This window comes from Bombina bombina, chromosome 10 (assembly GCF_027579735.1).
Source record: "Bombina bombina isolate aBomBom1 chromosome 10, aBomBom1.pri, whole genome shotgun sequence".
Classification (NCBI taxonomy): domain Eukaryota; kingdom Metazoa; phylum Chordata; class Amphibia; order Anura; family Bombinatoridae; genus Bombina; species Bombina bombina.
This window is the reverse complement of record NC_069508.1, coordinates 103,047,691-103,062,902: the sequence shown is the minus strand read 5'-3', so window position 1 is coordinate 103,062,902 and position 15,212 is coordinate 103,047,691.

Sequence of the window (15,212 nt, the reverse complement as noted above, 5' to 3'; positions counted from 1 at the left end):
TGCGAGTGGATTGCTCGACTTCTGAGGTCTGATGCGGCCAAATGCGGGCAGAAAATAATTTATCAGGTAAGCATATTTTTTTATTTTTTTCTAAAACCTGAGAACTCATATATTTGAGCCTAAGGGGCATATTTAAGAAAGTGCGAGCGGACATGATCTGATATTGCTGATCATGTCCGCTGCCCATTGATAAATTATCCTTGTACCAGCAGTTCTTGTGAACTGCTGGTGCAACACCGTCCCCTGCAGATTTGCGGCCAATCGGCCGCTAGCAGGGGGTGTCAATCAACCCAATCATATTGGATCGGGTTGATTTCCCGCAAGGTCTGTCCACCACCTCAGAGCAAGCGGACAGGTTATGGAGCAGCGGTCTTGAGCTGGCGCTCAACAGTTAACGCACCACTTGTAATCTAGCCCATAAAAGGGTTAAGCGAATGCTGTATGTGTTACTAGCACTATGAAGATGATGCTACTACTTTATGTGTTGTTGGCACAAGTGGTTAAACCAATGCTCTCTAAGTTGCTGGTAAAAAGAAAAAAAATAACTGTTTTCTGTAACACTGGTAAAAAAGGGTTAAACAATTGCACCATATGTTAGTGTTGCAAAGGACCAGGTTACAAGGAATGGGTCGCTATAACCAATATTGTGCCTGCACTAACTTCCTTGTGTATCACAAGTTGAAAGTAAACGCGTTCACTTGAGTGCAATATAAATTTGTGCGCAAAGGGTTACCGTGAATGGAGACCTACCATAAACAGTATAAGTTAAAATAAAATATGCACCAAACACAACATAAATACATTAAATAAAGTGTTACAGTCATATATACAATATCTAATAAAAAATATTTATATAAATAATACAAATATTTTATAAGGGTTATAAGTATATGGTATATGAAAAGGTGTTTTAATGGGAAGGGCTATAATGCATATATATATAATATATATATATATATATATATATATATATATATATATATATATATATAGATAGATAGATAGATAGATAGATAGATAGATAGATATGCACACACACATATAAATATATATATATATATATATATATAAATATGTAGATTTGTGTTTATATATGTGCATATATGTGTATATACATGTGTATTTATTTGTTTATATGTGTATATAGGTATATACATATATACACATATAAACACATATATAGACATATGTATACACATTGGAGCCCTTTCCCGTCAAATCCCTTAAAACTTGAAAAATATTTTTTATTAATTTTTAATATTTTATGATGTGTTTTACTGTGTATTTACTGTAAATATTTTACATTCCAATGTTCTTCACATAGTAGAAAATGTTCTTAGTATTTTTAAATATATATTTCTATATATATGTATACATGTATAAATGTTTATATTCATATAGATATATAGGTATAGATATGTATATTGAAAAAAAAAACATATTTAGAAACATATTTAAAAAGGACATCTTTTTTTAAGTGAAGAACATTGGAATTAAATATTCATAACTACCTTCAGGTTTAGCACTGTAGGTCTAACGTGGTGTCAGGTAAGACTGTACGAGTGATAAATGTTTTTTTTTTTAAAGTGCGCTCCATGGAAGTCTATGCGGAGAAGTTAAGGCAATCGCGATATCCGAAGACCTGAAGTTAACCTGCATTGAGTTTCGCTTACCTGCAAACAATTTACTTTGAACTTGTAATATGCGCGTATAAGTTTACTTCAAACAGTGTCAGCACATGAGTAAAAATGCTAAATAGCTTGCCACTTGTAATCTGGCCCTAAATGGGCTAAGGCTCTAGTACAGGGGTCAGCAACATCGGGCCCCCAGATGTTTTGGAACTACATTTCCCATGATGCTGAGACACTCTTTAGGCTGTCTGAGCATCATGGGAAATATAGTTCCAAAACATCTGGGGGCCCAAGGCTCTAATATATGTATCACTGACACAAAAATGGTTAAACCCCCACTGCATGTGTTACCTGCAAAAGGAAATAAATCTTTTCTCTACAGTTTATTGGCACAAATTGGAGAAAACACTATTACATGTTACTGGCACAAATGGATATAATTAAAAAAAAATAATATTAAAGGGCCATGATACCCACATTTTTTCTTTCATGATTTAGAAAGAGAATGCATTTTTAAACATCTTTCTAATTTACTTCTATTATCTAATTTGTTTTATTCTCTTGATATTCTTTGCTGAAAAGCATATCTAGATATGCTCAGTAGCTGCTGATTGGTTGCTGCACATAGAAGTCTCATGTGATTGGCTCACCCATGTGCATTGCTTTTTCTTCAAATAAGGATATCTCAAAAATGAAGCAAAATAAATCATAGAAATAAATTGTAATGTTGTTTAAATTTGTATGTTCTATCTGAATCATGAAAGAAAGATTTTGGGTTTAGTGGCCCTTTAAGTATGTTAGGGAGAGATACTATTGAAAAAATCCAAAGAACTCCACAAATGTCCAATGGTTTCCAAAAGACCCTCTATAGGGAAACAATGTGCAGACCCTTAAAAAATCATATTTTAAAGCTTAGAAAAGAGAGAGAACAGTAGACACTCAATAGGTAACTACTTGCAAGACAGGGATTTCAGCACGCTAATTTTATTTTCAACAAGAAAGAAATGACTAACGTTATAGTGAGTATAATCAAGATGACTACGGTCCCCAGTTTCTCAAATGTATACATCGAGATAATTGAAAGTCAAATTAATTTTAAGACAGTAAGTGAACCATGATAACATCACATAAATACCGCAATATGCGAGTGGACAGTTTACCTGTGAACAATAAATGGTGAATATGAATCTAGTAAACAACGCAACACCTCCACTATAGGATGGCTTCGCAATTAAGGCAAAAAACAGGCCACCATAGTGATCCTTGAGGATCTATGCTTGTTTAGAACAGTTAATATCAGTTTCCAATATTCACCATTACATACATGTGAGTAGAGACATAAGAAAAAATTGTTGAGATGCAATAGTAGAAATACATTTAAAACAACCACAGTTTTAGTTAACCACAATTTTAGTTAAGCAACACCTCCACCAGAGGGTAACTTTGCTTCTCTGATGAAAATCTGGTTACCATGGTGATCCGTGAGGATCTATGCTCATAAGCTTATGACTGTACAAAAAACATTATACAGGCATGTATATATATTGTTGTAAATATATACCCTGTAGAGGGGTGTGTACAACACCTTATTCAGAGGGCACCACTATAACCAATAGTATCTGGTGTCATGAATATTAGATTGATCTGTATATAGGATCTATGTACACCCCCATCAAGGTCAGGGTAATATCTTAACCAGTAGCACACGTTATTGCAGCTTTAAGGACAAAAGGGTCTGTCTATTCCCATGCATTCAAGTAATACATGGTTAATTGAAAATCGTGACAGTCCAGCATTGGGGACATAAAACAGTGCATGTTAATCAACACATGAGTCCACCTTAGATAGGTGACAAAGGGTATTATTTGTTACCACTTCCAATGATTTTCTTCTGTCTTTTAAACCTGGCTGGGAACAGAGCAAATTTTAGATGAAAAGAGACAGTATCCCATCAGCAAATGGAAAACCAGAAAAACAGAGCCGTTCTTCTGCAGATAAGTCATTGTTTTAGGTAAATACCAAACGAGGCATGTGCACGATCCCTCAAGCACAAAGCCGATTCATATGGTCCTTATTTCCGTTGCAATTGTGTTCACTGTGTCCTGCTGTTAACCCAAGTGTTTTCAGGTAAAGCTCTGTGCAACTCACACAGGATACCTCACTGCCGACGCGCGTTTCACCCCCCACGTGACTGTAGCGTCATTTACAACAATTTCTATACATGCATGTATAATGTTTTTGTACAGTCATAAGCTTATGAGCATAGATCCTCACGGATCACCATGGTAACCAGATTTTCGCCAGAGTAGCGAAGTTACCCTCTGGTGGAGGTGTTGCTTAACTAAAATTGTGGTTAACTAAAACTGTGGTTGTTTAAAATTGCAATTTATTTCTACCATTGCATCTTAACAATTTTTTCTTATGTCCCTACTCACATGTATGTAATGGTGAATATTGGAAACTGATATTAACTGTTCTAAACAAGCATAGATCCTCAAGGATCACTATGGTGGCCTGTTTTTGCCTTATTTGCATATTCACCATTTATTGTTCACAGGTAAACTCTGCCCACTCGCATATTGTGGTATTTATGTGATGTTATCATGGTTCACTTATTGGCTTAAAATGAATTTGACTTTCAATTCTCTCAATGTATACATTTGAGAAACTGGGCACTGTAGTCATTTTGATTATACCTACTATGACGACGTTAGTCATTTCTTTCTTGTTGAAAATAAAATTAGTGTGCTGAAATCCCTATCTTGCAAGTAGTTAACTATTTAGGGCCCGATCCGATATGCAGCGTTGCCCGCAAAAGCCGGGGACGCCAATTTTTGCGCTGGTTTGGGATCACATATACGGCGTAACATTGAAGTTACGCGCGTATATTTCTGCCTTCGCCCGTATTTTTTTACCCATAGACTGACATACAAAACATGCGCAGTTTGGTATCCAATATACAGCGTAAGGACTTTCAGAAAATCTACTCCATTCTCATCTCGCCACAAATTGCAGGCGCAGGAGCCCTTGCACTGACTAAAAAAAACGACGTAACTCCCTAGAAGCCTTAACAAACACATACATTTCAGCAGCATCTCAAGGTTAAAGGGACAGTATACTATGATATTTCATTTTTAAGGTTTATTTGTGTATTTGAACTAGTTTGAAGCCACAACATAATCAAATGGATTGAGCTTGTAGGTACTTTATCACATTGTAGACATATACTTGCTTATCTACTTTAAATTGGATTACCTTCATCTCTTTAGAACCCACTGGAGTGTAATTTATTCTAATGCAAACACAGCTTGGCACTGATGCCAAAATATATAAAGGGACAGTCAAGTCCAAAGAAAACCTTCTTCTTTTAAATAGGGCATGTTATTTCAAATTACTTTCAGATTTAATTAGAACACTTGCTTTTGTTCTCTTGGTATTCTTAGTTGAAAGCAAAACCTAGGATGGCTCATATGATCATTTATAACACCTTCTTGAAGGCTGCCTCTTTGCAATTGTGTCAAACCAATCACACACACCACAACCTCTCACCTGCAGACTTAAAACACCTGATAATGCCCACCCTATCAGTAACATCACTACTATATATACCAATGGGTCAATTTATATTGGATGTGAGATACATTGATTTACATCTTACAAGTGAATATTACTATATGTACCCTTCAGAAACAACTATTGTGGATGTGAGTTATAGTACAAGAATATGTCAGAAGCAGGATAATATTACCTTTTTTGGGCCATTTTCACACAGGCCTTATTATATGTTTTAACCATATTAGTGTACTAAAACACTCCTCACATGGATGTGGATGACAATTATATGGTAAATAACAGAGGACAAGATTTATGGTGAACTATAAGAATATTTTTTTTCTGGCTTCTTGGATGAGGGGGCAGAGGTGACTGTATCTGCATATCAGACTGAATTCTCATCATCTGAGGCTGATTTTGGACAATTCCATTTAATGAGGCAACGATGTCCCTCTGCAGCTCGATGCTACATTGGAGTAACCTCTCTTGGCTCCTGTGAAACCTCTGTTGACCTCTTTGAATGCTCTCGCAGCTTGTTATGAGCCTCCTCTGGAGTGAAATGTATTCCTCGCCCAAGGGAGAATACAGTGGATCTACAGGCTCTTGAGCAGCAGTGATTCTAGGTGCAGGTTCTGCTCTATCTGCTGGTGCATCATGGACAACTTCAGCTGCTGGTGCTTCAGGGACAACTTCAGCTGCTGGTGCATCATGGACAACTTCAGCTGCATCTGCTTCATGGATAACTTCAGCTGCTGGTGCTTCAGGGACAACTTCAGCTGCTGGTGCTTCAGGGACAACCTCAGCTATATGCTCATCTGAGGATGGTGGAGCTCTCCCAAGGGAAGCAGATGGTGGAGCTCTCCCAAGGGAAGCGGATGGTGGAGCTCTCCCAAGGGAAGCGGATGGTGGAGCTCTCCCAAGGGAAGCGGATGGTGGAGCTCTCCCAAGGGAAGTGGATGGTGGAGCTCTCCCAAGGGAAGCAGATGGTGGAGCTCTCCCAAGGGAAGCGGATGGTGGAGGTCTCAGACTGGATTGGTAGTCCCATTGACGACTAGTGTGTGACCACTCAGCCTGTCCAGTTAGCATACCTTGCGACATCCCCTGTGTGGAAAAGCCATGACTGGCCTGATATTGTGTTGGGGGGGGGGGGTAAAGACATCAACCCTTCGTGGCTGACTTGGCTCCCCCTCAAAGCCAAAAGGATATTCCTAAGGCCAGGTATCTTGCCAGGGGTCATATGCCAATGGTGGTGGCATCACTTATGGGTCCTCAACAGAGGCAATCCAACCCTGCTGATGCCTGGGAGCATAATGTCCATGTTTCTGCCTGAAGACTGGTGGTGGAGGTGGCTGCATGGCTCTGACTGGTGGTGGTGGTGGAGGTGGCTGCATGCCTGTGACTGGTGGTGGTGGTGAAGGTGGCGGCATGCCAGTTTGCAGCCTGGTGACAGGAGGTTCTGAGGAGGAGTCAAATGATGATAGGGATTAGTACAGTCATATATATGTCCATGTGGGCATACAATATACATTAATACATGTTAGGGACAATACTCATTCTCATGTCAAACTGTATAACATGCATGTGCACAATGTGATTTGTGATATGAGGGATTTTAATCTGCACAGTATACAGGTATGTGTTTCATACAATAGTTATGTGTACATGTCAGTGATGGAGAAAATGTGTTCTTTAAGTGACACTATGGTCTTACAATTTACTTTAGCCTGATGTAGGCACATAATCTGCTTTCTGAGCTAAAAGTATTGTGATGGCTATAGTGTCCATTTACTGAAAACTCTACATGTGGCTTTTGGTCTGTGTTACTCTGAGACATGTTAGTATTGCACTATTCCACCTCATATCATGAATTGCATTGTGTTAAGTAGCATTAATGTGAAATATAATTGTAGATGTTTTTGTTAGTAGGCCAAATACCATGCTCCTCATTGTGTACATGAATGTGTGACATTAAAGGATGTTATATCTCAAATACATATCATACTGGTGTGTGGGATGTTACTCACCAGCATGAGGTGCTGTGGTTGCAATCCCTGAGTCACGAGCCTTTGGAAGTCCACGGACTGCTGTGATACTCAGGGACCTGCGTATCATCTCCTGACAGACATTGTATTCTGCTTCAAAGGGTGGACCACCGCCTGTTCCCCTCTGGTGCATGGCTTCCTGGCCCATCTTCTCTTTCACCCGCCTCTTGCAATCATTCCACCTTTTTTTAAGTCCCTCAACAGTCCTCCTCTGCAGGGCCACACTGTTTACAGCATCCTCTACCGCCAACCATGCTGCCTTACGCCTTCGGGCAATGCCTTTGCCCTTCTCCTGGCCAAAGAGGGCACTGTGGTTGTCCATGATGGCCTGGACTAGCGCAACATTCTCATCAATGGAGAAGTTTGGGCATCTCATGCGCTCCTCCTCTGTGGCCACCTGGCTTCCTCCCTGGAATGTCCCTGGTGTGGGTTACTCCCTATCCTCTCCCTCCTCCCCCCTTCTGTCCCCATGTGCACCCTCTGTCCCTCTTCTAAGTGTGCCTGGTCTCTGGGCATCTCCCCTCCCATCATCCCTTCTAACTCTCCCTCTCCCCACTCCACTAACTCCCTGGCGGGGACCCCGCTGCTCCTCCTGTCCGCTACAATAATCCTCTCCCTGCAACTCCCCTCCCCTCCTCCCCTCCGCCCTACCTCTCCCTGCCATCCTCAAACTACACACTCACACTCACTCCCAGTTCAATCACACACAATCACAACCAAACACTCAGCCTATCACACTGTAAAATAGAAAAAAAATGTGTGAGGTGTTAGAAAAAAAAGTGTTGTGTATTTTGTATATGTATGTATGCAATATGTGTGCAATATGTAAAAATAAGTGTAAGTAAATGTACAAGCTTACCCAAACAAAAATCCGACTTAACTAACTATTATGCTGCGCCTCTCTCACTACTCTTACTAATCCTATACTCACTGTAGTGTGCTGTAGCTCAACAAACCATCCAAACACACTGAAGAAAATGGCGGCGGCGCATGGGTTTATATATGACTTTTGAATATCGTAATTACGTTGCGCAGTTTTAGATGGAGTATCGGGTAATTTTTACGATTCTTAGCCAAATTTGCATAAAACTACACTTTATTGAGACTTTACGTGAACAAACTACTGGCGTAAGTACTTGCGACGACTAAAATGTGTATTTGCGCACTTTTCGGAACAACGCCAGTTTGTCCTACTTACGCCACTTTAGCATCTGATGGCGCCATATATTGTATAGTCCGATGTGCGAGGTGAAATTACGGGCAGCGCGGGTTCCCTCGCTTGCGCAGAAAACTACGCCATATATCGGATCGTGCCCTTAGTGTCTACTGTTCTCTCTCTTTTCTAAGCTTTAAAAAAAAAAAAAGAAGTATGTACAGCAGCACTTATCACATGAAAAATGATCTTGTATTTACTTGTAGTGTCTTGCATATCTAAACAATGTTTCAGGGTAATACTGCCCTAAATCAAAATATGCTGTTTAACAATGTAAGACCTAATACTAAATAAAAATGTCATTTTTAAAATTGTAAGTAATGCAGTATTTTTTTTTTCATTAAATGGACATGATACCAAAATGTTGAATTACTTGAAAGTGATGCCGCATATCTCTAAAAAGCTAACTATAAAATCACATGAACAACTGTATGTAAAAAGGGAGATATTTTACCTCAAAATTGCCTCAGTAGCCAGATTTCACTTTAAATAAACTTTAAGCAACCAAGCAGGATGCTTGAATAGGGCCTTGCAAGCGTGTGTACATCTGACATGTGCATAAATGGTAACTAGCCCCCCCCCAGCATAATGGCTGCCCCCCAAACTGTGATAATCCCACCACCACTCTGCCCAGCCCCCCACTTAGCCCCACTTGGTTCCATCCACATCCCTTCCACAAAACACAGGTGGGCATCAGGATATTGCCCCCAATATTTCACTTCTTGAGACGCCACTGCTCTTCCTGCATGTTCTACATCGATTGTGGCTCCAGAACATATATTTTAACTAAGTGTTTAACACCTTTGCAGGGGTTAAATACATAGATTTGCAGAGTTGGTAATCCCAAAATTACACTCTCTAAAGAATTAAAACATGCAAATTGTGCACTACAATGCCCTGTGAGATAGTTACTTTATCAGCTCATATATAACTAACTGGCCTCAGAAGGGGATATAAGATAAGAACAGGATAATTTAGAGCCCAATGATCTAAAGGTCTCTGGGCTGTCGAGATTATTAAAAAATGCTCGCCAGCACTTTTGTTTCCCCGGTGAAATAATCTAAAGCCGCTAAGGGGCTTATACTGCATTTTTTTTATGGGGAGGCAGATGCATACATTTCCAAAAGTGCAGAAAATTTTTTGGATTTTAAAAATCTTTCAAAAACGAATTGAACCATTCACACAAAAATCTGAGGGAAAAATGTTTATTGTTAAGGTGCATCAGAAATCGTAACAAAATTATTTACCAAAAATAATATTTTATCAAAAAACGTAACATTTGTATGTAAATTATACAGGAATAAATTGTATTAAATATGCACAGTGTTAATCGTAATTTAAAGTGAAGGTCAATTTTGATGAATTAGTGCCCGCTTTTTAATAATCCTATTAAAAACAAGGACACTTTAATTTATCAAAATTGACATTTTACTAATTTTCTTCAAAAACTAACCTTTTAATCCTGACAGCCGCTCCAGCGATTCCCCCGGCTGTCGGAAGCCTCTTCATACGTCAGAAATGACGAATCCAGCTTCCTCCAATCACGGCTTCCCCCCTGGAGGAATCATGGCCTGAGGCAACGCCATGATTGGAAGAAGCCGGATTAGTTATTTTGGACCTGTGAAGAGGGCTTGCAACGGGCGGAGGAAGCGCTGCAGCGGCTGTCAGGATTAAAAGATAATTTTTTTAAGAAAACAAGTGAAATGTCAATTTTGATGAATTAAAGTGCCCTTGTATTTAATAGGATTATTAAAAACCGGGCACTAATTCATCAAAATTGACCTTCACTTTAAGAACACTGGATATGCAAAAATGACTTTGAAATTCATACTTATAAGTACAAAATACAAATTGTAATTATTGTTTTTCGTAAAAGATCTGAACACATGCGTTCCGTGGGTGTATATGTAATTGACTCTCTAATCCCAGTGTAATGCTGTAAAGATTTCCGCATTACAGTGTTTCCTCGCAAACTAAAAGGTCGCAAGCTTTTCTCAAAACACTGAAAATACTAATAAGCCTAATAGAAAAACACATGCATACGAAAATATAGGCGATTGTAAGATGCTATACACAGAAAGCAATTTATATTGGCTGCTGCAGGATTACATTTTTAAAGTGAGTCCCCTGCTCACTGCTAACTTCACTCCACGTAGCAAAGTGTCCCTTTCCAGCGAGCTCCAATACTTTCAATTGGAGACATCTCGACACTTGCAGGGACTGCCCCTTTTTACTATAATTTGACCAGGGCAGCCCCTGTGAGACTCGGCGAGAAAAAAACACGTCTGATCTGGTGAAGTTTAGATCATCACACCCAAGATGATACATGGCAGAACCCAGGATTGCCCTTTTGGGCAGGGTGAGAGGGGTGCAATCCCTGTACCCAGTGCTTTGAGGGGCCCAGCACTGTCAGGGGCAAGGGTATGAGAAGGTGCAATATACATCATGTATTAAGTTTAGAAGTGCTAATGGTATCAGGAGGTGTAATATATAGGGGTCGATTTATCAAAGGCTTCGCAAGCCTTTCGACCCACTACCGGCTGCAAGTTCTCTCAAGAGAACCTGCACACTGTATTTAACAAGCAGCGGTCATCAGACCACTGCTTTCCTAATCTTTTGCCACCTCTAAAGTGGCAAAATTCCATCTCCGCGGTCTAGTCCGACCGGGGAGATTGACAGCTCCTGCTCGTGCATGATTGGCTGTGTGCGGGCAGGCGGCGGAATTGAATGAAAGAGCAAAATAGCGCTCGTGTGCAATGCTGAATTCCGCCAGAGGAATTCAGCCCGCCAGAGGCGAGCTGTGGTGGACAGGGGCGCGTATGAGCGCCCCTGTTTGCCTCAGCTTGATAAATCACCCTCATAGTGTCATTCTTTAGGACAAAATATGTTGGGACAGGGGTAAGTTGGGTTGCCACTTGTCCCTTAAAATACCGAATCGCCCCGTATTTCAGAATAAAATAGGGCGTCCCATTTTTAATTAATATGGGATGGGATTTGTCCCGTATTTTCTACTGGCTGGCAGCCCCAGCCACCGTGGCCATGTTGGTAGGGTCCGGAGGACCTGGTGACAAGCGGTGCAGCGTGCATAGGCGGTGGGCGTTAGAGTGTGAGTGAATGGTGGCGGTGGGCGGGGCTTGGTAGTGTCGTTGTGGGAAGCAGAGCCAGAGAGAGTAGAAGGGAGACGACGCTCAACACCAACTTTGGTGAGTTAACTGCTCTGAATGGATTTGTTATGTAACCTGTGTCAGGAATCAGGCAGTTTATTATCCCCAGTCTAGTTTGGAAAGCCACTGGGGTTCTTTTTAGGAAATGATTTATGTCCCAAGTAGTAGACATTATTTATGTGGACATTAGTGGACTGCAAATCTTTATCTGCTCATGTGCTTTTTGAAAGGGAATAAATGGGAGTTGTATTAATCTGTCAAAAACAACTTGATAAAGGCTTCTAAGGAGGTTGAAACGCGTAGATGATACCTGCTGGAAATCTACATATCCATTAATCCCTTTATACAGAGCGCTCTGTATAGAAGGGAGATTCTCGGACATTGGAATACTATACAGGCACCCACATGAAGTTTGAAATCGGAGAGAACACTCTGTGATTGGCTTTACCCGACCCAGATGATACCAGATACCAGAACCCGGAAGTGAGTGAAACAATACACACGAGGCGCACGCCACCACAGCGGTTTGTGAAAGGTACTGGGAGGTGGAAACTAGCCCTAAGGAGTACTTCATTTGCGGTGTAAGAAATACCTGTAGCCCTCTAAGGCTCATATGATACGAAGAAAGACATACAACGAATATATTTGAAAACATATTGAGGCTTTATTCATCTTTTGAGAACTGATACAATTTGAGGCTTTATTCATCTTTTGAGAACTGATACAAAGTGGCACACATTGTTGTATACCTCAAGGCTTTATTCATCTTTTGAGAACTGATACAAGTGGCACACAGTGTTATATACCTTGAGGCTTAATTCATCTTTTGAGAACTGATATAAGTGGTACACAGTGTTGTATACCAGAAGATTACATATCTTTTTTGGATGAACTGAAACTATCTTTCAAATAGTTATTCAGCTGTCTTGTTTTTATTACCATTAGATATATATAGAGGAGAACGGTATTATATACTAAATGTATTTTTATGTTCTTTGCTTAATAGTGAGTTTATTTTAATATATGCGCATATAGAGGCCGAACTATCAAATGTCTGTCGGACCTGATCCGACAGTGCGTATCAGGTCAGACATCGCTGAATGCTGAGAGCAATACGCTCTCCGTATTCAGCATTGCAACGCCGCCCCCTGCAGACTCGCGGCCAACAGGCCACCAGCAGGGAGGTGTCAATCGTACTCGATCAGGTTGAATTGTGGCGATTCCTGTCCGCCTCATTAGAGCAAGCAGACAGGGTTATGGAGCAGCGGTCTTTAGACCGCTGCTCCATAACTTGTGTTTCTGGCGAGTCTGAAGACTCGCCAGAAACACAGGCCCTCAAGCTCCGTTCGGAGCTTGATAAATGGGTCTCATAGCCTCTTTTAGGAATAATAGTATTATATACCACCGGTGGTTGAAAGCTGAGTTTTATCTTGCATTATTTTAACATATATTGTAAGTAAATATTTTCTAATTAAATATATCATTTATACCCAATACTGGTTGATGTGTTGTTGCTTTTAGCGTACTTTTTCAGTTTTTTTCTAGTATCTTCATCTGGGAAGGTTGTAGAGACCTTTTCTTTTTCGGTTGCCTAAACACATCAGAGAATGGTTTAGTTCTATTTTTGTGTTTGTTTTATCAAAACAACTTGCCAGACAATTGAAAAAGTTCCCTGATTTGTACCCAGCTAAGAGAAGTGACTTTGGTTGTTAAATACAATTTTAAATAGTCATAGCTTTATTGCACAAACAGCACAAACAACAAAACTTACAAACTATTTTACAACTTCTTATTTATTATAGAAGCCGGCAACACAAAATATATATTATCTTCTGGAGTGTTTTATTGGATTATACAGAGCAATATAAGATTATTAGCTCCATCTGTCAATTTTGAATTGGTAACGATATGGTCACCATTGAAAACCCATTGAATTTAGATTAAATAGTTAACATTATTTGGGAGCTTTCTCAACATTTATTGTTTTCCATTCACGGGCGGATTAGAGGGAAATGGGACTAGAAACTTTGTTTCCCTTAAAGGGTAATCTGTAAAGATACATGATATGTGCATATGCTAGAGTGCAAAAACACAAGGCATCTATTGTATATAGGCATGTGTATATTATGTATTTATATATATATATATATATATATATATATATATATATATATATATATATTATAGAGAAAATAACTCATTGTGTAAACCATTTACAAATCTAAACAAGTCAGAAGACTTGCATTAAACCCAGAAACTCTCTGACTACACTGTTTCCAATGCAGCAAAGGAATCTGGGTAAGATATGCAAATGAGGTTCACAATGACTCACCTTTTTACTTTTAGCCTGCTTTTTAAGACAGACTTCCCTTTATGCCATAGCACTGCTGCATTACACAGCTTTAATGCTTAGCTAGGGTTCGTACAGTGATTTAGACCAATCCCAGGACAGCTGTTTCGTGGTTATTGCCACTCATCAGCTGGGAGTAGGTTAAATCACTGCTTGGAAAAATTCGTTTCTGCGGGAAATTCAACAACAATTAAAATTATGGGGAGGCGAAAAGTGAGTTTAAAATCCTCCACTAAATACAAAATATAGAGAAAATAACTCATTGTGTAAACCATTTACAAATCTAAACAAGTCAGAAGACTTGCATTAAACCCAGAAACTCTCTGACTACACTGTTTCCAATGCAGCAAAGGAATCTGGGTAAGATATGCAAATGAGGTTCACAATGACTTACCTTTTTACTTTTAGCCTACTTTTTAAGACAGACTTCCCTTTATGCCATAGCACTGCTGCATTACACAGCTTTAATGCTTAGCTAGGGTTAGTACAGTGATTTAGACCAATCCCAGGACAGCTGTTTCGTGGTTATTGCCACTCATCAGCTGGGAGTAGGTTAAATCACTGCTTGGAAAAATTCATTTCTGGGGGAAATTCAACCCCCAGAAATGAATTTTTCCAAGCAGTGATTTAACCTACTCCCAGCTGATGAGTGGCAATAACCACGAAACAGCTGTCCTGGGATTGGTCTAAATCACTGTACTAACCCTAGCTAAGCATTAAAGCTGTGTAATGCAGCAGTGCTATGGCATAAAGGGAAGTCTGTCTTAAAAAGCAGGCTAAAAGTAAAAAAGGTGAGTCATTGTGAACCTCATTTGCATATCTTACCCAGATTCCTTTGCTGCATTGGAAACAGTGTAGTCAGAGAGTTTCTGGGTTTAATGCAAGTCTTGTGACTTGTTTAGATTTGTAAATGGTTTACACAATGAGTTATTTTCTCTATATTTTGTATTTAGTGGAGGATTTTAAACTCACTTTTCGCCTCCCCATAATTTTAATTGTTGTTGAATTTCCCCCAGAAATGAATTTTTCCAAGCAGTGATTTAACCTACTCCCTGCTGATGAGTGGCAATAACCACGAAACAGCTGTCCTGGGATTGGTCTAAATCACTGTACTAACCCTAGCTAAGCATTAAAGCTGTGTAATGCAGCAGTGCTATGGCATAAAGGGAAGTCTGTCTTAAAAAGCAAGCTAAAAGTAAAAAGGTGAGTCATTGTGAACCTCATTTGCATATCTTACCCAGATTCATTTGCTGCATTGGA